The sequence below is a fragment of the Dasypus novemcinctus genome, chromosome 25 (genome assembly GCF_030445035.2).
Source record: "Dasypus novemcinctus isolate mDasNov1 chromosome 25, mDasNov1.1.hap2, whole genome shotgun sequence".
Lineage (NCBI taxonomy): Eukaryota > Metazoa > Chordata > Mammalia > Cingulata > Dasypodidae > Dasypus > Dasypus novemcinctus.
The window spans coordinates 17,529,245-17,554,172 of record NC_080697.1 but is presented as its reverse complement, the minus strand read 5'-3'; the positions used below and the strand labels follow the sequence as shown (position 1 = coordinate 17,554,172).

Below are 24,928 nucleotides of genomic sequence, written 5' to 3'. Positions count from 1 at the left end.
GTCCCAGCACCTCAAAGAAAGAAAAACAAAACAAAACAACCAAACTACAGGTTCCCATGGTCAGAACCAGGCCATCTGGTTCCTTCCCAGACATCCAGGGCTGCATGCCCTTAGATCTAAGCCCTTATATTCCAGTAAGTCTGCATAACTCAGAAATCTCCCATTTTAATATTTAATAGGTCAAGAGGTTACACTTTATTATCAACTTACATCTAATTTTAGCTTTTATTATCATTATTTTCTTAGGGGAGTTGTGGGTTTACAGAACAATCCTGCATAAAATTCAGGATTCCCACATACCACCCTATCATTCACACCTTGTATCGGGCTGTTACATCTGTTACAACTGATGAGAGCACATTTTTAAAACTATACTATTAACTATAGCCCGTGGTTTAACTTAGGGTTCACTGTTAGTGTTGAGCAGTTCCATGGATTAATATTATTATTATTTTAATCTTTAATGGAAAGAAATTAACTTCTACAAACATATCTTGAAGACAATTTGGAGGCCTCCAGTCTTCTTCACTTCCCTAGGGTAACTCTACCCCAAGCTCAGCCCTGCTCTGCCTGGTCCCTGGAAGCACTGACTGGAACCGCTCCTGTCCCCAGGTCACACCCCCTGTCCCAGCACGGCTAGGAAAGACTCACTGGGCCTTCCTGTCCTGTAGGGGGTGGTGGGCATGCCTCCAGCAAGTGCCGACAAGGCAGCGTGTTAAGAATACCAGATCGGCGGCGGACTTGGCCCAGTGGTTAGGGCGTCCGTCTACCATACGGGAGGTCCGCGGTTCAAACCCCGGGCCTCCTTGACCCGTGTGGAGCTGCCCATGTGCAGTGCTGATGCACGCAAGGAGTGCCCTGCCATGCAGGGGTGTCCCCCGCGTAGAGGAGCCCCACGCGCAAGGAGTGCGCCCCGTAAGGAGAGCCGCCCAGCGTGAAAGAAAGCGCAGCCTGCCCAGGAATAACACGCCCACATGGAGAGCTAATGCAACAAGATGACGCAACGAAAAGAAACACAGATTCCTGTGCCGCTGACGACAAAACACAGATTCCCATGCCGCTGACGACAACAGAAGTGGACAAAGATGATGCAGCAAATAGACACAGAGAACAGACAACCAGGGTGGGAGGGGGGGAAGGGGAGAGAAATAAAGAAATAAATAAATCTTTAAAAAAAAAAAAAAAAAGAACACCAGATCTCCAGCTGGACCACGTGGGTTCAAATCCCGGCTCTACCACTTCCTAGCTGCTTGATTTTAGGCCTCACTTATTGTGTGTATATATATATATATATATATATAAAATGGGGGAAGTAACAGTCCCCCCACCTCACAGAGCTGGGATGAGGAGTAAGCAAGCCACGTATACAAAGCACTGAGCCCACAGCCTGGCACGCAGTAAGAATCTGGTCAGGGTTCTTGGCATTTCTGGGGCAGACAGGCCAAATCCAAGGACTTTTGACACACCTCCTGCCTCAGGTCTCTGAGACCACGGGATGGCCAGCCCAGAAGCGAGCCATTCGAAGAACTGTGCTCTCTTCCCACCCCTTCTGCTTGGGGAAAGCCGTCCGGGCCTCCTGAAGCTGGCGCTGGCCATGACCCCTCCCCACATCTAGCTTTCCCATACACCGCTCCGAGGAGATGCCATCCTACCAGACAGGAAAACTGGAACAGGTGCTGGGGGAGCGGAGGAGCGAGAACCGTGCGGAGCCTGCCAAACGTCCCCCGCTCCTGCCGTGGGGCTATGCCCATGGTCACTGGGCTGCCCCTTCCTGTCCAGGCCCGGGGGGCTGAAGGCACTTGTTGGGAAAATCTGCACGATTGCCACCCCTCGCCCCCTTGGGTCACGCCTCCAGGGGAGTCTGGGGTTGCATGGAGGCAGTATGTGCGGGGTTCTGAGCGGGAGGAGCCCTGGCGGCGGGTCACAAAGCCCTGGCAGACCCAGCCAATCACCTTCTCGCGGCTGAGCAGGACCTGCCCGCTGCAGAGGCTCGGCCTCTCGGAGCCGCCTGAGCCCGAGGCACAGATGGGCAGGTGGGGGAGTGCCGGGGCTGGCGGGGGCCCCGCATGCGCCCACTATGGCAGATCCAGGATGGGGAACCGGATGGTGGTCAGTTCAGGTAGGGACTGGGGTTTCTCCAGGACCCTGTTCTCACCACACTTTGGGGTCGCCCAGCTCTTCTCTGAGACCCTGAGCCCTGCTGAGGTCCCAGCCCCTGGAGTCCTGGAAGTGTCCTGTGAAACGGTCTGAACTCTTAAGGAGTGATGCGCTCACAGCCGGGAGGAGCCGTGAGGGGCCCAGAATGGTCTGTCTGGCCACAACTCAAAGGGCTCATGGGCACCAGGAGTGGGATAAACAGAACAAACTCCTTCTCACTTGCACAGATGGCTCCATTTTAGTAGGGTCCCCCCAGGTGGGCAGCCAGAAAGGCAAACCTTGCTAAAGGTTCTTCCCTGGCGATCCCTAAGTTCCTCCAACGCTGGCTTTTTAAGTCAATAAACTTCAGCTGAGCCACCCATCAAGGCTACACGGGCACACCCCTGGGAAGCCGTGTGCTGCGATAAAGAGGTTTTCTGGCAGAAGATGTGGGCAAGTCACGTCAGGAGCCGAGCCTCAGTTTCCCTGTGGGAAGGGTCAGAATGATGAGACAACTGAGTCTGGGGTGTTATGAGAAAGAACCAAAGGCTCATCACCCTCCCTGGGATCTGAGCAGCTAGAGAATCCCGGGCATGTTCACCTCCCCGTCCACAGTGACGGTGGCCCTGGGTTGGGAGGGATGGAGTCACTGTGGAGGGAGCTGGGACAGGCTGGGCCCCTGGTCCTCTGCGGCTTCACCAGCAGGCAGAGAGAGCACGTGCGGCTTTTGGAGTTTTGGTGCCCACTTCTTTCTTTGATTAGCACTGGTGAAGGAGTGAACGGATGGGAGGTGTAAATGAGGGCACAGGATTGCTGCGTGGGGGTGGGCTGAGAAAGGGCGGTTTTCTGGCCTCCATTTCTGGTTTGGTGGCCCTGTGGGGGAGCTGCTGGGTGGGTGGGGAGGACAGGATGCTCGCTGCACTCCAGTCACACACCACCAGAGGCGGCATGGAGCCCGGGCGCCCAGCAAGGGGTGTGTCAACTATCTTTCTTTGACCACAGTAAAAGAGAGAACCTGTACCACGGTGTTGGCAGATGTCCTCAGAGCTGGGGCCAGAGAGGGGACACTGAGGACCTGGTGGGAGGACTCCCCGGGCAGGACCCGCCCTGGTCCTGCTGGGTGAGCACCACTGGGGGAGCGCCCAGCCTGCTGTGGGCGTGCATGGCTGGCCACCTGCAGCGGGCCTCAGGGCAGAGGGGAGCGGGGGCTGTGGAGCTGGCGGGACTGCTGGGAAGACGACATCCATGCTTGCGGCAGCGGTAGGGGGAGGGCTTTTGCTTAATGGCCCTTCAGGCCCCAGGAGCACGTCTGTGCCTCTGGGAACACATACAAGTCGTGACACTTGATCGTCCCTTAAAACTCTGCTTCTTCACACAGTCTGGCTTACATTGTGGTCTACGGCCAAGCGGTACGCGCACACCCTGCTTGGAGGGCTCTCTGAAATGCCCGGATGCCATCAACTGTCTAGCTGACTTCCCCAGCCCCAGGCTCACCTCTCTCTGCTCCCATCCTTCTTCCCATCCTATGTCCGGTCTCCTCCCAGAACCCCTCCAGTTTTATTTCCTTGTCCTTTTGCCAGCGCACATGCTCATTTATCCTCTAACGTTTCCACCAGGTCATCTACCCTGAAGATGGCCAGAACCGTTTCATTCTGTCCTCTCTGCGGCCAAATGTCATCCTTCGCACCCCCAAGATGTTACCCTACCTGCCCAGCAGGACTAAGCCCATGGGAGATAAAGTCAGCCCGTGCCCAGTGTGGGCGTGCACTGGAAGGGACCAGAAAGCTTGCCTGCCTTCAGACGGCTTCTCTCCTGGCCTGCCGAGGTGCCTGGAATTCCCACCGTGAATGCCCCTCTTGTGCATTACAGCATTTGTCTCCAGAAAGCCTTGGATATCATCTCAGTTTTACACAAGAAGAAATGAAGGCTCATTTCTTGCTTGGAGTGACTTGCTTCAGCTCCAGCGGTGGCCAGGCCAGTGTGTGAACCAGACCACCTGCGCCCACCCTGCTAAGGCAGGGCAAGTGATTCATGTTTGCACAGTCTGTGCATGACAACTGGCTCTGCTCTAGCTCCTGGGGCATTCATTAGGAGAAGGGAGAGGACACTTCAGCGCTCTCCTCCTTTCTATGTGCCTTCATCTCGGTCGGCAAGTATGTGTTGACCACTGACGCCATGTGCTGCACACACCGGGAGGCACCATGAGGTCAAGGGTCATTTTCAAAGGCATGTGTCCTGTCTGTAAGGAGCCGTTGTTTGGTTGAAGAAATAAGAGTAATTCATAAACAGGGAACCCCACAAACCAGAATATATCAAGTGCTAAATAGCAAAAGGACATTTGGCTTTTCCGTGCTCCAGGAGGGCATACAGGACAAGTGGGGACACGGTAGTTTGCAGGTTTCGGGAGGAAGGCGGCACCTGATTTGAGCCTGCAAAGACAGCAGGATGTCAGAAAGCAGTGACGAGAAGGTGGGGCACGAGGACATGGGAAACAGGTTATTCCATTTATTTGTTGAAACGAGCGTAAGATCCAGGACCACATCCTGGAGGAACACTGGGGCTGCAGTCAAAGGAGAGGGGGTACGGAGAGGCGGGGGGTCCCAGGAGCCGAGGGAAGGCCAGGGTCAAGGAGGAGGTCATCTGCCCTGATTAATGAGGCTGCCAGGCTGCAGGTGGGGCAGTGGTCACTGGATTGTGCGGGAAGAAACGCTGAGATGCTGAGTCATTTGACTCGAGTGTGGGGACAGAAGCTAGGCCTGCTGACAATTCAGGAGTCCGAGATCATTTGGCCATGAGGACATTGAGGAGTTTGTCACTGAGGTCATTTGTGTCTGCTACAGCCCTGCCGGCACACTAGTCACGACGGCTGGCAGGCGGGAGAACACCTTGCTTCTATCATCGAAAGCTGGACGTGAAATTCAGGTTAAGTATGAGCTTATGGCCTCCACGGTCATGCCACCCGGCCTCCTTCAGGAGCCATATCCTACTCTTAAGTTTCACATCTTACTTGTCCCAGGAGGCTCATGGGTGCAACCTCACAAGCTTTCTAATGCTCTTTTGCAACACGGTATCATGAGTAACAAAGAAAGAATGGGCAAAAATTTAAGTAAAACAAAGTCGTAACTAAGCTGAATGTTTGGAAAGTGGTTTTAAATATTAATTTACCTCTCTGGTTCACTGTGGTTAATCAGAACCCCTTTTGAAATTAGTTTTGTTGAAAATTACTGCACTGACGAAGGCAGGGAAGAATGAACAAAATTGATGCGTAAGGCCTTTGCTGAACTTCTGATTGCCTTGCTTGCTTATCAGGAAGGGGGCCCCGGCTGGGCCCTGCAGGTGCTCACGGACACGGGAACAGATGACCACGGGGTGACACACTGCACTACCTGGCCAGCTGCAGGAACATGCTGCTGTAGCAGCTCTGCCTCCAGGTCAGAGAAGGCTTCCTGGAGGAAGCATCATTTGAGTTGGGCCTTGAAGGAGAAGCTCAGCAAGCAAATAAGAGTTGAAAAGAAAGGAGAACGTGTGGGGAGGAAGGAGAGGATTGCAAAGACTTTGCCCCAGAAGGCTTGTGGGGGGCAGGAGATGTGTTTGAAAAGGTAGACAAAGCCATATTCCCAGACATCATTGCACAGTTAAGGACTGATGTTATCCTGGGGGAAACTCACCAAGGGATCTTTCTCTTTTTTCATGTATGTATTTGTAACAATACAAAGTATTTATAATAATCTATAGTTAAAATAGATGAGCATAATTTCCAAATGAAATGAATGAAATTACGGTGCTTAGAAACCTCATTAAATTTATAATTCTTCAGGGACTTTCTGTGATGTTTTCTATGTACAAACAATATTCCTAAATGCTGTTGCAGAAATGTGTCCCCCCCACAAATTTTTGGTAAACTTTTAATTTTGAAATAGTTTCAGCCTCAACAATTGCAAAATAGAACAGGGTTCCCAGGTGCCCTCCTCCTCCAGCTTCCCTCAATAATAACGTCTTGCATAACAATGAACAAAGCCAGAAAACTGACATTGGCACACATTAGTAACTCACCTACGGATCTTATTTGGACTTCATCAGCTTTTACATGCACTCTTTTTCTTTTCTTTTACTTTTGGCACATAGTTCTATGACATTTTTATCACATATACACATTCATATAACCACACCCCTACCAGGATACAGAATGTTCTAGCCCCTCAAAGGGACTCTTCATAGCCACACCCACACCCCAACTCTAGCCCCTGGAAACCACAGGTCTGCTCTCGATCACCATACTTTTGTCATTTTGAAAACGTTATATAAATGGAATTATAGAGTAACCTTTTGAGATAGGCTTTTTTCCCCTTGGAGCAATGTCTTTGAGATGCTGCCAAGTTGCTGAGAGGGTCAATGGCTTTGCTCTTTATTACTGCTGAGTAGTATTCCTTCCTTACCAAGGCACTGGGAGTGCATGTTGATGCACCACAGTTTATCCTTTCACCCAATGAAGGACATTTAGGTTGTTTCCAGTTTTTGGCGATTTCATGCCGAGCTGCTATGGATATTTGTGCACAGGTTTTTGTGTGAATATAAGTTTCCATTTCTCAAGCATAAAGACACAGGAGGGCAGTGGCTGGGCCATATGGTAAGTGTGTGTTCCTTTATAAGAAACTGCCACGTCTGAGGAATCCAGATGCTTTGTGGCCTCAACAGCGATTAGCGTTGTCTGGGATTTTTATCTGAGCTAAGAAGTGTGTAGTGGTATATCGTCGTGGCTTTTGTTTGTATTTCCCTGATGTCGTCTGCCTGTTTCCTAACTGGATTGTTTTCTTACTGCTGAGTGTGGGGGGCTCTTTATGTATTCTGGGCTGAGGGGGGGTTTGCAATTTTAAATAGGGCTGTCAGGGAAGGCCCCTGGAGAACATGACACCTGGAGGTAACGATTCTGATGGAAGTGAGGGAGTGAGCAAAGTGAATATCTGCGGGAAGCGTATTTAGGGAGAAGGAACCACAAGTACCAAGGCCCTGGAGTAGGAGCTGGGTGCATTTCAAGAGCAGCAAGGACTAGGTGAGTGAGGGGAGGGGAGTCAGAAATGAGGTCGGGGAGCTGAGAACTGAAAGCAGCTACCTCTACGCAGCCTCCTGTCTACACCAGGCGTAGGCCAACTTTTTACTAATATTTCTGATAGCAAATATTTTCCTATTTTCCTATTTCCTATTTCCTTTGTGGGTCACATGGCTTCTGTTGGCCACTCTGCCATCGTAACGCCAATAAGGACAACAGGTAAAAATGGGTGTGGCTGCGTTGCAATAACACTTCTTTACAAAAACGGGCTGCAGGCACCATTTCATGTCTAACTTCACCTAGAAATTCTTGTCCAGAAAGTAAAGTTGCAAATAACTTCATTATCAACTCTTCAATAGAAAGCATCAGACAAGAGTTTACACCCCAAGATTCTCTGAACCCCTTGCTATGAAAGCCTCACCTCGTGTCCATCAGTCTTCAGCTCTTGAGCCTTACACAATCCTAATCAAGTCCCCACGTTGAAAGATCCGCCGTCCACCCCACATCAGCCTCTCGTGACTATGCTGCCTTTGCTCCTCTCCCTCTGCTCTCGAGACTGTCGAGCAGCAGAATCCCTTACTGTGAATCACTATAATTAGCCTTGTCTTACTAACGGGCTGTTCTGGTGACATCTTGGGGAGCCAGCATTCGACAACCTTGGAGATCCCACTGGGATCCAGTTGCGACCTCCTCACCGCCCGGCCCAAGACCCTCGGCGTGGAAACAGCCACTCGTGGAGGCTCCCTGGCCTCCCTCCCAGGTGGAGGCGCTCTGACTGCAGGGGTGAGGTAAGTCATGCGGTGGGTTGAACTGATTTCTTTCACTCATCTCCCAAAAGAGTTTATTTTGTCTCCTAGGACGAAGGAACCCTTTGGTTTCGCTAATCTTACTTTGAAAAAGCTTTTATCCTTGGTGAAAATCTGTCTGACTGACAGCACTACTATCTATCCTCGTCCTTTTTGTTGTATGTGTCTAAGAGGAAAGTTCTAAAGATGAGGGAAGCCCTAAGTAAGACTTACTCCAGCTACCAAATGCTCTGTTTATAAAGGGCACAAGGTTTTCAAAGAGAAGTTACAATTCGGTCAAAGTAAAGTTCATCGCCCAGAACATGACTCATCCCAAGGAGGAAAATCACTTACTTGGGAAGACTATCTAGGCCATTCAAAACTTCTCCAGCTGTTCCTGAGAGACGACTGAGAAGAACCCTGGCTACTGCAGGCAGTGGGCTCCCAACTTTTCTGAAATTATCAGATCGCAATATGACTTCACCAAGTCCTTAGCATCCAAACCTGAGATTTCCTGTGACTCTAAACATGAAGAGCCTTTTGTGAGTTAGAATTAGCCCTTCGATATTCTTCTACCCCGGGCCTACCTAATTATCATAAACCTTTCTACCTGTTTGTGCACAAGAGTTCCAAACAAGCCCTTGGTGCTACGACTGGACCTCATGGGAAGCATCAGACCCCAACAGCTGCGCGCAGTCTCTCTCGATGCGTGGCAGCGCCCCCCGCCTTGTCTGAGTCATGGCAGCTCAACTAGCAGAGGCTTCGACACCTTGGTTTGAGGGTCTCCTTTAAATTGGATGGTCCTTCTGGCTGCACCATATTTGTTGCTCACTGAAAATACACATTTCTCAACAAGTAGGCTTACCATCCATGAAATCCTATTATTTCCCTCCTCACATATTTCTATTCACTGCAGTAGTACTTTGAATCCTACTACCCTTCTATCACCTGAAGAAGAGGAAACTCATGACTGTTTAATTTCTGCTTGTGAAATATCTGTGCTCCAGACAGATTTATTAGAAACCCTTTTAGAAAATCCAGGTTTAATCCTGTTTGTTGATAGGTCATATCTTAAGATTGAAACAGAGAAACTCATATTAGCAAAACTTTCAAACTTCCATGGTCTAAGGTATTGTTATTGGCTTTGATGACAATGAGATCAGCTCTTTCAGGGGTTCACTGACTGTCCTCCTATGAGTTAATAATAGCTGGTCCATGCATCTACGAGGAATATCACCTATGATTCAAGATTCCTTACCACTGCAAGCAGAAATGTCCAAATACTGCAAGGGATTCATGCAACACAACCAGTCTTATCATCAATAGGTGTGAGCAGTCTTCTTCAACACAATCCTAAACAACCTTTGCATTACCTAAAACTAGAGACAAGATACGCTGGAAGAGACATGAGAGAAAGACAGCCCTTGAACTCCAATCGAAAGAACTCAATCAGGTATTGTTAATAACTAACACAACAGTGGCACTCCAGGGGGCTAATCACTGGGTTCACATGTCTCTTTTAAAGAGGCACAAATCATTCTTGAATCACTAGAAGATTGTCCCTAACGGAGGCCTCAAGCTAAGGATGCCTCAGAAGCAGTCAGATTTTGGAAGGAGACAGCTTGCACCCAAGAACTTCAGACTAAAATGGGTGACTGCAGAAGAAGTAAACAGTTTCCATCCAAGATCCACAGAACAGGACTGCAGAATGTCACACTTTAATCTTCATTCTCTTGTTTTTTATTTTCCTGGTCTTTCTTCTCTTTTGTTGGTATAAGGTTTCTTTTAATTATCTTATTTAGAAGGCCATTCTTAAAACTGTTGTGCTTTTTTTTCATCCTTAGTCACTCCTTGGTACGAGGCCAATATCAGGCTACAATTTACTCATGAACAGGCTAAAGCATGTAATTGAATTGATTGTTAGGCTTGTACACATTTTTCTTTGGGAGCCACCTTCCCTTGATTCCAGTTCCTTATAATGAATCTGTTAGTTTCATGGGTAACTGGACTCTACCATCAGGAGACAACTTTGGATGGCAAATATCACAACAGACCAAGCAGCCAGAACTCTACAACCCTGTGCATGTCAGAAGGAGATTCCTGATTTCTATTTCCCCCAAAATGATACACACGGACCTTTTGTGGGAGCTAGTTTTTATACATGAACTTTCATAGAAATAGGTCTTGGAAGAAGAATGGGGAACAGGTGGCATATTTGGAAGATGTCTCACTTTCACAGACCTTACAAGTAAAATTCATTTTCTTTTGTAATACCAAATACTACAAACATCATTGCCAGTGCTGTACTATTCTCAGTGAGTGGCAACAAAACATTACAACACTGTTTGACAAACCCCAGCGTGCTATTTTGGTCAAAACCAGATCATAAGCAGACCCCATTTATTGATACTGGATTCACGGCACAAAAGCCTACCTGTTATTACTACCTGCAAACTCGACAAGAATTTGTTACCTTGATAAACAGACACCTGCTCTCAGGAGAGCCTGGCCATCACCTAGGGTCCATTTTGGCCCACTGATTTTTCCTCTAGGAAAGAGACTGTTAGATAACCGAATTTAAGGAGGAGAAAAACTGGGCCTTCATTTAAGAACCAAAACCCTATAACCACTGAAGGGGGATTCAGGATTCCTTTCTGCTTTCCTTAAGCCTCTTTAGTTCATGCTATAACAGGTTCTGAGGGGAGCAGATGTAGCTTACGTGGTTGAGCACCTGCTTCCCATATACGAGGGCCTGGGTTCAATCCCCAGTACTCCTAAAAACAAAACAAACTCTCATTGGGGAGTGGATGGAGCTCAGTGGTTGAGTGCTTGATTCCTGTGTATAAGGTCCTAAGTTGAATCCTCAGCACCTCCTAAAAAAAGAAAAAAAAGAGGCCCAGAAAGTAGAGAGACTCCTACATGCTATGGTTCAGAGAGAGCTAGTGAGTTAGACGATGCTGTCACCTTAAACAACTTCTCACCAGAAAGGTTAGTGGAGAGAACAGAGTTATCCTGGGTATAAAATTGGCCTTTCAAGGGAGAACAAGTGCTGTTTCAGGGGAAGAATGTTATACTTACCTTCCTGCAGACCTCTCTGGGATATTTAATTATTTTAAAAAATCTAGGGAGCAAAGGAAGAAATCAGAAAATTAGATAATTTGGCTAATCACCTCATTTTTGGTCTGGGGGTTCTGCAGATTGGGGATGGGATCTATTCTCTTGGTTGAATTTGGATACTGTTGTCTCTTGGCTAAGAGGTGAACTATAAAGTCTGATCAGTCCTCTTAGCATCTGTCTAAGTTGCAGTGTTCAGATGTGTGATTTCCAGAGTTTTAAATATGCTGCATAGCCACTGTTTCAACAAAAAAGAAAAGAACAGGAAGACCTGACAATTAATGGAGGGTAGAAATGATATGCAACTGTGATGCCTCAAATAGCAGTGGGGATCTGGACTGTCCTGTCCTCAGATAGGAATGGCCTATACTCGGTCAGGCTAAAGAATGGCCATAAGTAGGACAATGAGAAACCATCCACCCCCACCTTTACACAGCTTACTTAACATGACTTTACTATTTCCTTGTTTTCAGCAGCAAACTTGACTATTCCATGAAACTCTTGCCTAGGAAAATAAGAGCTGAAAATAAGCTTTATTCATTTTATTCAGAAACTTCTGGAAAGGCCCATGAACTCTTCAATAGAAAGCATCAGCTATTTGCACCCCAAGATTCTTTGACCCTCCCTCAATTCTTGCGTTGCTCTTTCCACCAGTCTTAAATGATTATAACATGGAAGTGGATGTGCTCAAACGATGGGCTCCTGTCTGCCATATGGAGGGTCTCGTGTTCGATTCCCAGGGCCTCCTGCTGAAAAGCAAGCTGGCCCACATGGTGTAGACAACTGGCACAACAAGACAGCACAACAAACACACACAGAAGAGAATGAGAGACACAGCAAACCAGGGAGCTAAGGCAGCTCAGGCAACTGAGTGCCTCTCTCCCATGCCAAAATGTCCTGGGATCAGTTCCTGATGCCTCCTAAAGAGAAGACAAGAAAAGAAGACAAGCAGACACAGAAGAATGTGCAGCAAATGGACACAGAGCAGATAGTGAGCATAAGCAGTGGGGGGGGGGATAAATAAATCTTTAAAAAAATGATTCTAACATGATTCCTAGCCAATCCTAATCAAGCCACCTGCGTAGAAAAGACCCGACCACCTCACTAACGCAAACTCGGAGGTCTGCTAAACACCCTGACTTTGCCCTTCGCCCTCTGCGGCTTGGTCAAGATCTTACAAGGCAGTGCTCTCTCTCCCCCAGCTTGGACTGGTAAGTCCTGTGGATCACAGGCTGTTCTGGTGGTGTATCGGGAGTTGGCATTCGTCAGATCCACTGAATAGGACCTTTAGGGCCCACTGTAAGGACTCTGCTTTCATGCAGATGTGGAAAGCTGTGGGAGAGTTTTGAGCACAGAAAGAATAAACCCAACTTGTTTAAGAGGATTTTTCTTTTGGTTGCCAGGTTGAGAATAAACGAAAGGGTGGGAGCAAAAGAGGAAGCTGTCAGGGGATTCTGCAATGATCCAGGCACGAAAAGAAGGTGGCTTCGACCAGGGCGGTAGCAGTGAGGACAGTGAGATGTGGTCAGATTCCACTGTTCACTGACGGTGGAACTGACAGCATTTGCTGCAGAATGGTTGTGGGGTGTGAAGGACAGAGGTCAAGGAAGGCCCAAGGTTTCTGGCCTGAGCCACTGGAAGGATGGAGAAAACTGCAGGAGGAGCACGTCTGGGGTAGGACATTCGTTGGCCTGACCCGGTGCATACTGTAAAGCACAGTTAGGGAGATGGGGAAACAGTCAACGGCTGCGTCCTACTCTCCAGTATCATTCTCTAATTGCTGGACATTTTAAATATTGAAATAGTAGGGGAATTAGCATCTCTGAGCATTCAACTTTTGTCTAAATAACTGCCTCCTTGAGCAGAGAATCATGGGGCCAAAAGGCATGACGTGTTTTGGAAGGTCCGATGGCCTTCTCTCTCCCTCTCCATGCGGATAACACAGGGTTCCCCTATACCCCCTATCATTCACACCTTGCGCTGGTGTGGTACATTTGTTACAACTGATGAAAGCACACTTTTATAGCTGTACTCTCAACGGTAGCCCATGGTTTCCATTAGGGTTTTAAGAAGGGTCCTCGCTGACTTCTCCCTGGGCCTGCTGAGGGGCCGCCTCTGTCAGGAGGGCGCGATCAGTGGGATGCCCGGGAAGGGGCTCCAGCTCTTGCAGGCACATCTCCTCTCCCCATGTCATTTCTTGCTGTCTCAAAGCTTCCTGGCAGAATCAAAGGAGATAATGTATCCTTTAGTACTTTATACATGATAGAGTGTAACGAAGAGCAAATTATTTTCTTGCACTCTTACTCCTGTTTTAAATCTTTCACTCTTCTTCCTCTTCCCTCATTCCTTTTCTACTTCTTTCTTCCTGCCTCATTGGGTCACGGCATAACAAGGACCTACCATAACAAGAGCCGTCTAGGGACAGGCCTCCGCAGCCCTGTACATACACCTGTCATATGACGCAGGCCCAGCACCTAATCTACTCATGCCCCTCTCCCTTGCTGAGCGGTGAGCACCTGAGCAGGGACTGTGTCCTTAAACCCTCAAGAACCTTCCAGAAGATGAGTCTCACAGAATTCACTCTCTGGTGAGTGTCTGCTTGAAATCACTGAAGTCTATTTTTTATTGTTGTTTTATTATCTGGATAAAGCACACTACTGACACAAGCCCACACACTTAGGTAGAAAGTCAGTCACCCAAATAAGCAAGTGGGAAAATGTTTAACTTGCATCTTCAGAATTAAAGTCTTGTGGAATCATTACTTTGAAAGAACCAACAACTGAAAATTGGTAGAAAGATAAACAGGTTAGGAAAACCCATTTTTTCTTCCAAACTGCAGCTTTAAAATGTTGAGAAATATATTCAGAATTGATATGGAAACATTAATCAGGATAATGTGGAAACGTATATTATGGTATAAGAGTAGAACTCATTTATATTTTAAATGTGTATTATCCACTGAAATGCTAAAAAAAAAAAATCTGCAACGATCTATGAAATGCTATCTCAAAAGTGCATTAAGTGCCCGCATGGGTGCCTGTGCGGTGAGCCAAGTGCCTGCACGGTGAGCGCCTGCGTGGTGAGCCGAGTGCCTGCCCAAGTGCCTGCATGGAGAGCCGAGTGCCCAGATGGCAAGCCAAGTGCCCGCGTGGTAAGCCAGTGCCCGTGCAACTGAGTGATGGAGCAAGACGATGACACAACAAAAGAGAAACAAAGGGGAGAGTCAAGGTGAAGTGCTGCAGAAACCAGGGACTGAGGTGGAGCAGCTGACAGGGAAACTCTCTCCACATCAGGGGTTCCCAGGATCAAACCCCATGAATCCTAGAGGAGGAAAAATGAGAAGAAAAGACAAAAAGAGAAATAGATACAGAAGATCACACAGCAAATGGACACAGAAAGGAAAAGCAGCAGGGTGGGGGGAGGGATAGAGGAAGCAAGGCAGGTGGAATAAATCAATCTTTTAAAAAAGTGCATTTAGTTGGGACCTTTTCCTATCTCTTACTTTGGCCAAGTTGCCATCAAGTCCTTGATTTTTCTGTATCTCATGCCTTTCATTCTTATGCCATCATCTATTGTGTAGATTATTGCCATTTTGTGGCTGGTGGAACGCCTGCCTCTCATCTCCTTTCTTTCAATTTTTCTTGGCCTGTCGTGGAAGACCAGCTTTCTGAGAACATGCTTTAATTGTCCCACTCAAAATCCTCCAGGGGCCCTCTATTTCTACATGGATTCACAGGATAAAGTCCAAACTTCTTGGGCAGCGTTGACAATTTCATGCTACTTCCTTTCCCAACTCAACTATTCTTTGACTTCTCCATCCCTCAAATCCTCAGCTTCAGATGGACTGTTGTTCTCCTTCCACCAGGCACTCCTCGACTCCCGCCAGTCCACCTCATACTGACGACCTCCCTGCCTTGACATGTACCTGAATGCTCTGCTCCTCCTAAGGTCACGCTCATGTCCCACCATGTCCACAAGAACTGACTGAGCCAGGATCCCAAGCGGCTGTGACAGGGGATGGTAAGAGGCTAAACCATTCAAAAGAAACAAATATGAGGCTCTGTATTCAGATCTTAAAAATGAACTGGAAGGAAGAGACATGGCTTAACAATAACCCAGTGTGCTGAAGACAAGAATTTTTAAGCCACAGGAGCTCAACGTGTGTCAGCCTTGTGATGGGACTGACAAAGGCTATATGACCGACGCTGGGGAAGAAAATGACCCTTGACTAGTCCCTCACATGGGCCCAGCCCTAATGTGCATTTTACTTAATTCATTTTTTTTTAAACACTTAAGGTTTTTTAAAAAAGTAGATTTATTTATTTACTTACTTACTTATTTAATTTCTCTCCCCTTCCCCACCCTCTCCCCACCAGCTGTCTGCTCTCTGTGTCCATTCGTTGTGTGTTCTTCTGGGTCCACTTATATTCTTGTCCGTGGCACCAGGAATCTGTGTCTCTTTTTGTTGCGTCATCTTGTTGTGTCAGCTCTCTGTGTGTGTGGCACCATTCCTGGGCAGGCTGCACTTTCTTTTGCGCTGGTCAGCTCTCCTTATGGGGCATACTCCTTGCGCATGGGGTTCCCCTGAGTGGCACAGCACTCCTTGTGTGCATCAGCACTGCGTGTGGGCCAGCTCACCACACAGGTCAGGAGGCCCTGGGTTTGAACCCTGGACCTCCCATGTGGTAGGTTGACGTTGTATCCGTTGAGCCAAATCCACTTCCCTTACTTATTTCATTTAATCCTCACAAAAATACTGTGCTGAAGGCATGATTAGCCCCATTTAACAGCTGAGGAGACTAAGGTTTGCCCATCTTCCACTTTACCCACCTACACCCACCTCTCTGCAGACCACCATTACAGCAGCTGCTTGCCTTCCCAGCATCACCTTTCACCACCACCGCCCCCTCCCCACTCCTTGTTCCAGCTGTAAGGAATCCTTCCAGGCTGAGTTATACCTCGGAGCTTTTTATTCATCCTCTCCTGTCTGGAATGCCCTTCCCTTCCTTGCCCTTGAACTTCTCCTGAAAAATGCCTCGGGATTCTTCTCAAGTGTAAACTTCCCTGGACATTTTCCCTGATGCCCTTCCTCTTCCCCTGGGCTAACCTACTCCTCTAGGTGCTTCTGTGATACTGTGTGGGGGTAAATCTAAGACATACAGTATTTACCACATCTACTTCTTCTTTACCATAAGTTTCCTGGAGCACATGGTCTTTTCACAGACATTAGCAGAGCTGGAGTGAGGCTCAGAGAGCTTAAGAGACTTGCCCAACGTCACATAGCTAGAAGATCAGCACAGGTTTGAAATATGGTTATAAGGTTTCCTTCTGGAATGCGGGAGGTGATACTGCTTGCCTCTGAGTTTTTGAGACCACGTGTGGAGTGGACTCAGCTCTGGGCAGCAAGCTTTTAGAAGAGCATTCACAAGCAGGAGTAGGCTCAGAGGAGAGGGGCTCTGATAGTAAATATAGTAAATATATTCCAATCCATGCCGTGTGAGCATCTGCTGAAAAGTGTGGGGGGTGTTAGCTTAGAGGCAGAAGAAAAATTCAGAGGGAGACAAGAAATGACTTTAGTTACTAGAAGGGATGTCATGGGGAAAAGTAAGGGGTCCACTTATTCTTTGTGGCCACAAGGAGTAAAACTGTGACCAAAGCATTGAAGGTACTGAAAGATAGACTCTGACCCATTAAAAGAAAAACTTTTTTCACCAGCACGTGTAAATGGCAGTGTGGCCACTGCAGGAAGGAGAGAAAACTGTTGAGGCAAGTTTTCAAGCTGGATGACACCCTGTGAAGATGCCCTGGAGGAGTCGAGAACCAGACAGAAGGCTGGCCTGGGCGAGTGTTTCTAGGTGGCACCTGAAGGTGCTCTCTACTGGTGAGATGCCATGATTCAATCTTCTGTGTCACTTCTGACTCTCAGGCCTTCGCAATACCTCACTCCTCCAAACTGAGTGTATTTTACAAGTTTCCATGACTTATTTGGTGATTAAATATATAAGTATCCTGCCATACAACATTTAAGTTTCCAATGTAACTTTTACATTGTAATTTAATTTTTTTCAGCATCTTCCCGAACAGATGATAAATGCCTTGAAGGTGGGGACCTCACACCATGTATTATACATTGTGGGTCCCCGCAAATATACTGGTTCAAAACAGAATAAAAATATTAGAAAGGCTTACCACCTGGCTCGCCTTTGTCTGCTAATGGGCCTGTCTTTTCTCTCCTGGGGGTTCCCTGGACAGTGAGAACCAATCTTTCACTTGATACTTTTCCCCCAGGGATTTTTCTGTTCCTCGGGTGAAGGGCTTAGAAAGGAAACATTTTAGAGGTGCTCTCTGCCAGTTCAAGGACAGTCCCAGGGTCTCATCTCTTTCTCATGACTGCCCAGGCCCCCAGAGGCAAGAGCTCCTCTTTCGGCCTCTTCAGTTTCCAAGAAGACTGAACACCCTGATGAGGATAACCAGGAACAGAGGGGAGGGCAGGCCAGAAGGGGCGAGCGGGCTCAAGCCCAGCCCTCCCCACTGCTGTGTGCCCACTGTCATTGGTGGCCCGAACATCTGTGGACCCCGTTAGCCGCTCTAATCACTTGGGGAGCTTTTCCAGAGCACACACACACTCTTCTCCAGAAAGAGGCTTGGGTGATTCTCCATCCTGTTCGAAAAGCACTTTCTTCTCCTCACCTTGACATTAAGGACAAGCTTTCCCTTCCTCTCCCCATTTAGTTTTTCTAGTTACCATGGATTCTCACTTTATTCCATGGGTTATAATACATTACTAAAATTTATTTGATGCTCAAATTCTCCTAGCATTGCCACTAGGAGCCCCTTCCAGCTGGCCTCTATGTCTTCTGGACACATCCCATCATGCTTTGAGGAAGTTCTTACTTTCTGGCACAAGATGTTCCAAGCCCAACCTGTACTTTCCCTGCTTCAGTCTCAGAACAGGCTATTTCTCTAGGGGTTCCTGGTCCTGTCCAAGAAGAAGGAAAACCACTTTTGAAGACTGAAAGTTAGAGGCATCAAAGTAATGTTTAGGATAAGAAAGGATTGAACAAAAGCCAGGAAAGGACAAGAATGAGCCCCTCTTTAATTAAGACTAATAAGCAGGAAGCAGCAAAGCATGATCCAGACCCCCTCCACCCTTTTCTTGTAAACAAAGTTTTCCTGGAACACAGCCATGCCCATCCACTTACTTATTCCCTATGGCTAATTTTTGCCATAGTACCTAGTGCATTCCAACAGCAGAGGTGAGTTGTTGTGACAGAGACTGTATGGCCTGCAAATCCTAAAATATTATCTGGCTCATCATTAACAAGTCTCTACGTGTTCTAGGCAGGATTAACTAAAGGAAATCGTGTGATTTAGAGTTATTGTAAATAAGACTGATATGTCTCCCAAGATGTCATGAGACAGCACCAGACTTAAAACTTACCAATGTAAAATAAACTACAAAAAAACAACAACAACAAACAGACTGTACCATGTCATGGTGTAGAATCTGGCTGTAAAGGCAGTTATAAACAGAAGGGGATGGTTATTATGGAATCTAGGGAAAAGGACGTCTGGAAAGTAAAACGACGTCAGTGCAATTTTAACACTGCCTGCTGGAGCAACAACCTGTTTAGCTGACATCGATATTCTGGTCACTAGAATGGTGTCTTTTCTAGTGTAGAGGAGAGAATTAATCAAGATTGTCCAAGGTATCGCTAATACAGCGTTTCTTAACATCTCCCAACTCCATTTGCTCTGATTCCATGCTCACGAAGCAATCTCTGATTAACTTCCTGATTTTCGAGGCACCATGGTATAGGGAAGAAGTATATCCCTTGGTACATTAAATTGACTTTCTGGTAGAAAGGTGCCAGAACAAATACATGTAAGTCAGTTTTCCCATGAAGAGGTGATTATGAAGGCGGCAGAACTACAGGCCTGGGAGGCTAGCTCCTGACCTGTCTCAGATGCCTGGGAACACCACACACAATCAAGCAGTCAAAACAGCCAGGTCATCACCACAGTGCCTTCCAAAAGGGGAGAGGAGAAAGTATGCTGAAATGCTGGACAGCTCCCGTCCACAAAGAGCAGGGCCTGAGCCAAGGCCTGGGGTATCCCGGAAGCGTGCCTTCATGTCCTGGTTCTCAGCTCGCTTGTCTGGTGGGAGAAGCCCACCTCTTACTCACAGAGCATGGCCAGGAGTCTGTCCTGGATCCTGGATTTCTTGCAGACATGAACTTTCACATCTGGCCAGTGGCCAGGACCAAGCTGGGCCTACTGTGGTGGTAGCATAAAGGACCAGAACTGTCCTGTCTCCTAAATCCCACAAACATCAGAGTGGGTAAGGCTGCAAAGTGGGTAAAGCTGCTCCTTGACCAGGCCCTCTCACAGGGCAGGGAGGCACACCCATTCCCCCTCCACCCCCAGGAGCTCAGTCCCCACTTGGCGTCTCCAGAGAGACCTCAGGCAGGAGCTCATCCTTCTGAACTCCCCAGGACCTTCTACTCAGGAGGAAGCTCTACCTCCCTGGGAACAACTTTGCTGTGTGCTAGAGAAGGCCTTAGGCTCTGACTAGGAAAAATGGTGTCACACAGTGGGGCGGTCTCTGTAATCTTGACACCGAACAGCTTGGAGTGACTGTCAAAAACAGATGGTGGAGAGAGGTGCTGAGAGGGAGCTGGAACAAATCAGCTTCTGGATTTATTTTAATAATGCCCTGCCTTTTACCTTGTCAGTACTTCCAGTTGCAACATGCATGATATTTCCAGAGAAAGGAAAAGTGGAACTCGTGGAATCCCTTCTATGACACTGAAGCTAGTCCCTCTGGGGAAAGTGGCAGAATAGTAAAAGGGTATGAAAGTGCAACTTGTGTCACAGGAAAGAAAATAGAATCCTGTGTTTCTCAGAAGCCACATCTTACATGGGAAAAGGAGGGTTTGAGGCAATTTTCCCACTTTTGGTCTACACAGCATCTTCACAAGAATGCAAGTAAGTAAGGCAAAATCAATCCTCATTTCTTTCTGGTTTGAAGGGATTTATACACTTTTCCATGATGACAGCATGGTGTATTAAAACTATAACCATGAATTCAGGGACAAGTGCAGTGTCTCATATTTGTCTTTTTATTCCCAAAGCATGAGTCTAAGTAGGTGTTTAATGTTGGCTGAGTGACCTGCCTCTCCTCCCCTCAAACAATCCATCCCCAACTCCTAGGTCTGTTCAAAGGTTTTTTTTTTTGGAGATTATCTGAGAACGTTATGTGAGAATGAGTTTTCTGCTTGCCATAAAATATGACTTTAAAATCACTTTTTGTCAAAAGGTATTGCTATGGCTTTTAGATGTAAATACCACAAATATGAACATTGCTGATTTATTCTTCTCCTTTAGTTAAAGAAGAAATAAGTTTCTGATTTCCTGAAGAGTACTGGAAGCTGGCACAAAGGAAAGGTGTGAGATGGTGGCGAAGGTCACATATGTGGCCTGCGAGGTCACGGTGACAAGTTTTGCATGCTTTATGACAGTGAGTTATGCCAAGGAAAGGGGAAGAGGAATGCATATGATTTGAAAGGAATGGAAAGAGCGTGGGTGGTTGTTACCTGTTTACACCTGGCCTAATTTAGAGTTGGAGAACCTGCTGTAGAAATGTAAGAATGTGGGTGGTGCCAGGGCCTTCTGGAGAGACCATTTGTCAATCTCATGACCACAGGATTCTGGAGGGAAGGGAGCCAGAAAGCAGATGGTAAAGAAAGTGTGAAATTGAACCTATTTCTTTTATTTCTGCAGGGCTCAACCAAGTGCATAGGGAGTTTTCCTCTGCTTTGAAAAAAGTAGGGTTTATTTTGGAGCAGGCAGACATCAGTCATAAAACTTGTGTAGTGACTTTTAATCAAGTGAATGACAGTGATGCACAGACCAGTTGTAGCCAACTGCCACCTCCAAAGTCGTCTTCTCCCCACCACCACCATCAAATTCTTCCTTTTGTGATTTAGGTTGTAGGTGGTATTCGTCCAGCCACCACCATCACTTTCTTCCTGCTATTGTCCTTCTACCAGGACTGGAGGTGACAACTGATAGGCTGTGTCTCAGTGGCAGACCTGACCCTCCCTGAGGTTGACTGACCCAGAATCTGCTCTAGACCTCCTGAATTCAGGAAATATGTACTGCCATTCACCGACTGTCAGGGACAATGCTGGGTACTGGTGACAGGCAGACAAACAGGACAAGGCCCTGCCATTAAGGATAGCACATTAACGTAACAGCAATCGAATCTTCCCTGGTAATTATTTGAGCAATTACTCTTTTGGTGATTATCATTACACCTGAAAAGTTACAAAAGAAATATTCAAATCCAAATAACCCAGACATGTATAAAAATAAAAAGTGAGGTTTCCTGTTAGCAGGTAAGTGTATTTTTCCAGGCCTTTTAATATGCATATTCAAACTAAATACACATTTGTACAGTTGTTTAAAGAAAAAATACAATCACAATATAAATGTTAATTCTGAAACTGTTCTTTTTCTCTAAAATTACCACGGTTACTTTTCCACGACGTGTATAGAGATGCACCCCACTCTCTTTGATGATTGCACAGGAAAGATTAGGGAAAGTTTTGGGCAAAGGTGACAGTCATCCGGGCCCTGGAGGCAGAATTGGGGTTCACCGTAGTAGGCAGACCCCAGGGACAAGAAAGGCGAGTGGGGGTGTGTATCTGTGAGGCTTCACCGGGGGACCTGGGGGGAAGGAAGGTGGGGAGGGGCTGCCCATGTGTGTGTGGGAGGTGGGGCATAGCCAGCTGCTCCCAGGAACGGTCGGTGGCGTGGAGGCTGCGCTCCGCCAACTGAGGTGCATCAGATGCCTTAAAACTGCAGGTGCCCTGCAACCCCACCCAACCCCAGATTCTGATTCAGTAGGTCTGTGACTCCCAGGTCCTCGCCCCCAACCACTCCACCATGCCGTCTCTCCTGACAGGACAGTGTGTGCCCACCACATGCTGCAGGAGGCAGGTGAGGCAAGCGGAGTCCCGGGCAGGTCCCCTTGGAGGCAGAGCAGAGAATCCTGACATTCCTTGAACACTGCTCTCACTTAACCATCCTGGCCTTAGTCTTCTAGCACCCTCTCCAACACCATCCTTTCCCTTTGTAGTTTTATATCATCTTTCATCCCAGAATTTCAAAAGTATTGCCAGCTCCGACCTCGTGATTGGGCAGTGGAACAGGCAACGACCTCTTTTTACGGAAGGATAAACAGAGGCCCCCGGGAGCTGACTTTCCCAGCTGAAGCTGAGAAATGAATCCAAGCCTGACTTTCAGTCCCTCCATGATATGATCGCTCTTTCCCCTGCACTGCACAGACCCTGGCTCGCTATTTCCCTCAGTGGAGGCAGTGCGTGGAGAGCATCCTGCCCACTGTCCGGCTCGCCACAGAGACGAGCCATTTCCTTCCTTGGCCACAACCCTGCAGAGGATACCCAGGGGCCCACTGAGCTTGGGGGGTATTAACGCTCTGCAAAGTGGCCGTTGGAAAATCCCCCCAGCCTACTCTTTTTTGGGCCATTGCACAACAAGAGGCAAAAGCAGGTGCATCTCAAGGTTGAGCTTCTGCATCATTCTGGGAGACAAGGGCACTGGAATTAAAAGGCTATCTGTGAAAAGGTTGAGGTAGTGAAGCGGTCAGCCTAGAAGATAGCTAGGATGAATAACAAACCTGGGACTTCTCAGCATACAGATGCTGAGCTCCTGGTCCACTGGCACACAAAGAGGAGCAGGATAATCCTACTGCTGGGGAGTGGCTGGGATCATTTCTGCCTCTGGATGAAGCCCTGCAGGCCAGGGATTGAACCCCTATACCTCAAGGAAGGAAGCCCTTTAGGATTGAGGCTCTCAACATTTGGGGTGCACAAGAATCAGCTGGCTGGGCTGTTAGCAATGCAGATTCCCGGGTGCACCGCAGAGAGGGATGGATGTGGGATGAGGTCAGGAGTGTGCAGCTGTCACGGGCCTTCCCAGGGACTCGGTCAAAGGGCCATCCTTGGGAAGGCCTGCTCTAGAGAACGTGTGGGAAACTTTCCCATTCATCAGCTCCATGGAAGCACCTCCCACCACCGTTGATCAGCATTGTGCTGAGTTGTGGAGCTGTTTTCCCTCATCTCCAGAAACTTCAGTCTTCTTTCTGGTTGTGATGGGACAAAACAACTCAGGGAACAAAAATAAATATGCTGACTTCCTATACGGATGTTGAAAAAAAAAATTCAAGGAAGGGTCACAGCTATTAATGATCACTTAGCTAATTGGTTTCTTCTGCCAACATTTAAAAAGCAGCTAAAGTAGGCAGTGTTCTTTCTTGATGATCACATACAAAGAATTTTTTTTTTCTTAAAGAGAAAGCTGGAAAGAATGCTAGAGACTTGGATAGATATTGCCTCATACCATCACAGAATGCCAAGACATTGAAAGGTCCTTGTATTTAAAAACTCTCAAGGATTTGTCTCCCTTTCTACTTGGTCCCCTTACAGTCACTGGTGCCACGTCGGTGAGGCTGCCCAGACCACCAAGGAAGACTGGCCTGGCTCCTGCAGGGCTGCCTGCCGAGGAGGCGGCGGCAGCATTGTGCACAGAGAGGACGATGGGCTTTTTATGTGCCCCCTACCTTGAGTTCTATGCACTAAACTACAGCAAGTATCTAACAAGCTACTTCTGTCTCAAGTGAACTTCATTAACTGGAGTCTCAGACCCTTGTGCTATGAAAAGAGGAGATGAAGCAGAAGCAAGCCATTAATTATCTGACGAGGTGCCAAGGCATTCGCCATAACTTCTCATACTGTCTCACAAGCACGGAGGAGGTAGCTGCAGGCTGACACCTTTGTCTAATGCCTTGTTCTAGAAATGAATTGGATGGTTAGGGAACACAAAGACAGGTTTCCGTCCTAAGAGTCTTCTCTGATCCATTTATTCATTGCCAAATCTCTTTTAAAAATTCCCCAACTTTATATTCAATCATGAAAAACTTTTTCCAAATAGGCGTGTGTGCTTTCTAGAAGATAATGTGAATGCTTAAAATTAAGTCTCTTCCCTGTCCCAATTCTACCTCTTTGAAGTGAGCAAGCCTTTCATCTGTAAATATGAAAATAAACATTAATAATTAATGCCCTCTCATCCTTTCCAAATAGGAAGTTTTATTTACATTGGAGGAAGAAATTATTTTCCAGCGCTACAGAGACAGGCAGGAGCAGAACGGTAGCTCTGCTTTTGATGGGCTTGATACAGATTTAAACTGCCTCAGTTACCTCCTGGCTTCAAAAGCATGTCTTCAATGGGTAGCTTCCTCCTGAGTTTGTACCTCTAGATGCAAATGTGTTACAAACAGTGGCTCTTCAGATCCTCACTCTCTCTTCTGACCAGCACCTCCCAGGAAATACTTCCAGCTTCTAAAATGGAAGCCAAAACACCTCCCACATGCCTTGTAACTCTCCCCTTATAATCAACTTGCCCATTACCTCTAATCCCAGGCCCACATATGCCCCCCCCCCCGCCGCCGCCACCCCCCCCACCTGTTGTCTGCTCTGTGTCCATTTCCTGTGTTTTCTGTGTCTGCTTGTCTTCTCTTTAGGTGGCACTGGGAACTGATCTTGGGACCTTCTGGAGTGGGAGAGAGGTGCTCAATCTCTTGCACCACCTCAGCTCCCTGGTCTACTGCATCTCTTATTGTCTATCCTTATTTGTTGAGTCATCTTGCTGTGTCAGCACTCCACTCAGGCCAGCTCTCTGCTCAGGGCAGCTTGCCACACAGGCCAGTACTCCATGTGGGCCAGCTCTCCACTCGGGCCAGCACTCTGCATGGGCCAGCTCT

The 24,928-nt window shown here is 47.5% G+C and overlaps 1 protein-coding gene and 1 long non-coding RNA gene across 4 annotated transcripts in view; one reads left to right on the top strand and one right to left on the bottom strand.

The window, feature by feature from the left end:
* MAPRE3 (microtubule associated protein RP/EB family member 3) overlaps positions 1–24,928 on the bottom strand; it is a 55,604-nt gene that overhangs the window by 12,176 nt on the left and 18,500 nt on the right. Inside the window, exon 1 of one of the 3 annotated variants that reach the window (XM_058287747.2) lies at positions 1,653–1,781. The exons of the other annotated variants lie outside the window; for them this stretch is intronic. The gene's annotated coding sequence lies outside the window, so the exon portion shown is untranslated. Of the gene's footprint in view, positions 1–1,652; positions 1,782–24,928 lie in introns of those variants that run through there. 3 annotated transcript variants of the gene reach the window in all.
* Positions 2,002–17,267, top strand: LOC131275953 (uncharacterized). Its single transcript, XR_009183418.1, has 3 exons — positions 2,002–2,119; positions 3,753–15,102; positions 16,798–17,267. It is a non-coding gene; the product is annotated as an uncharacterized lncRNA (long non-coding RNA).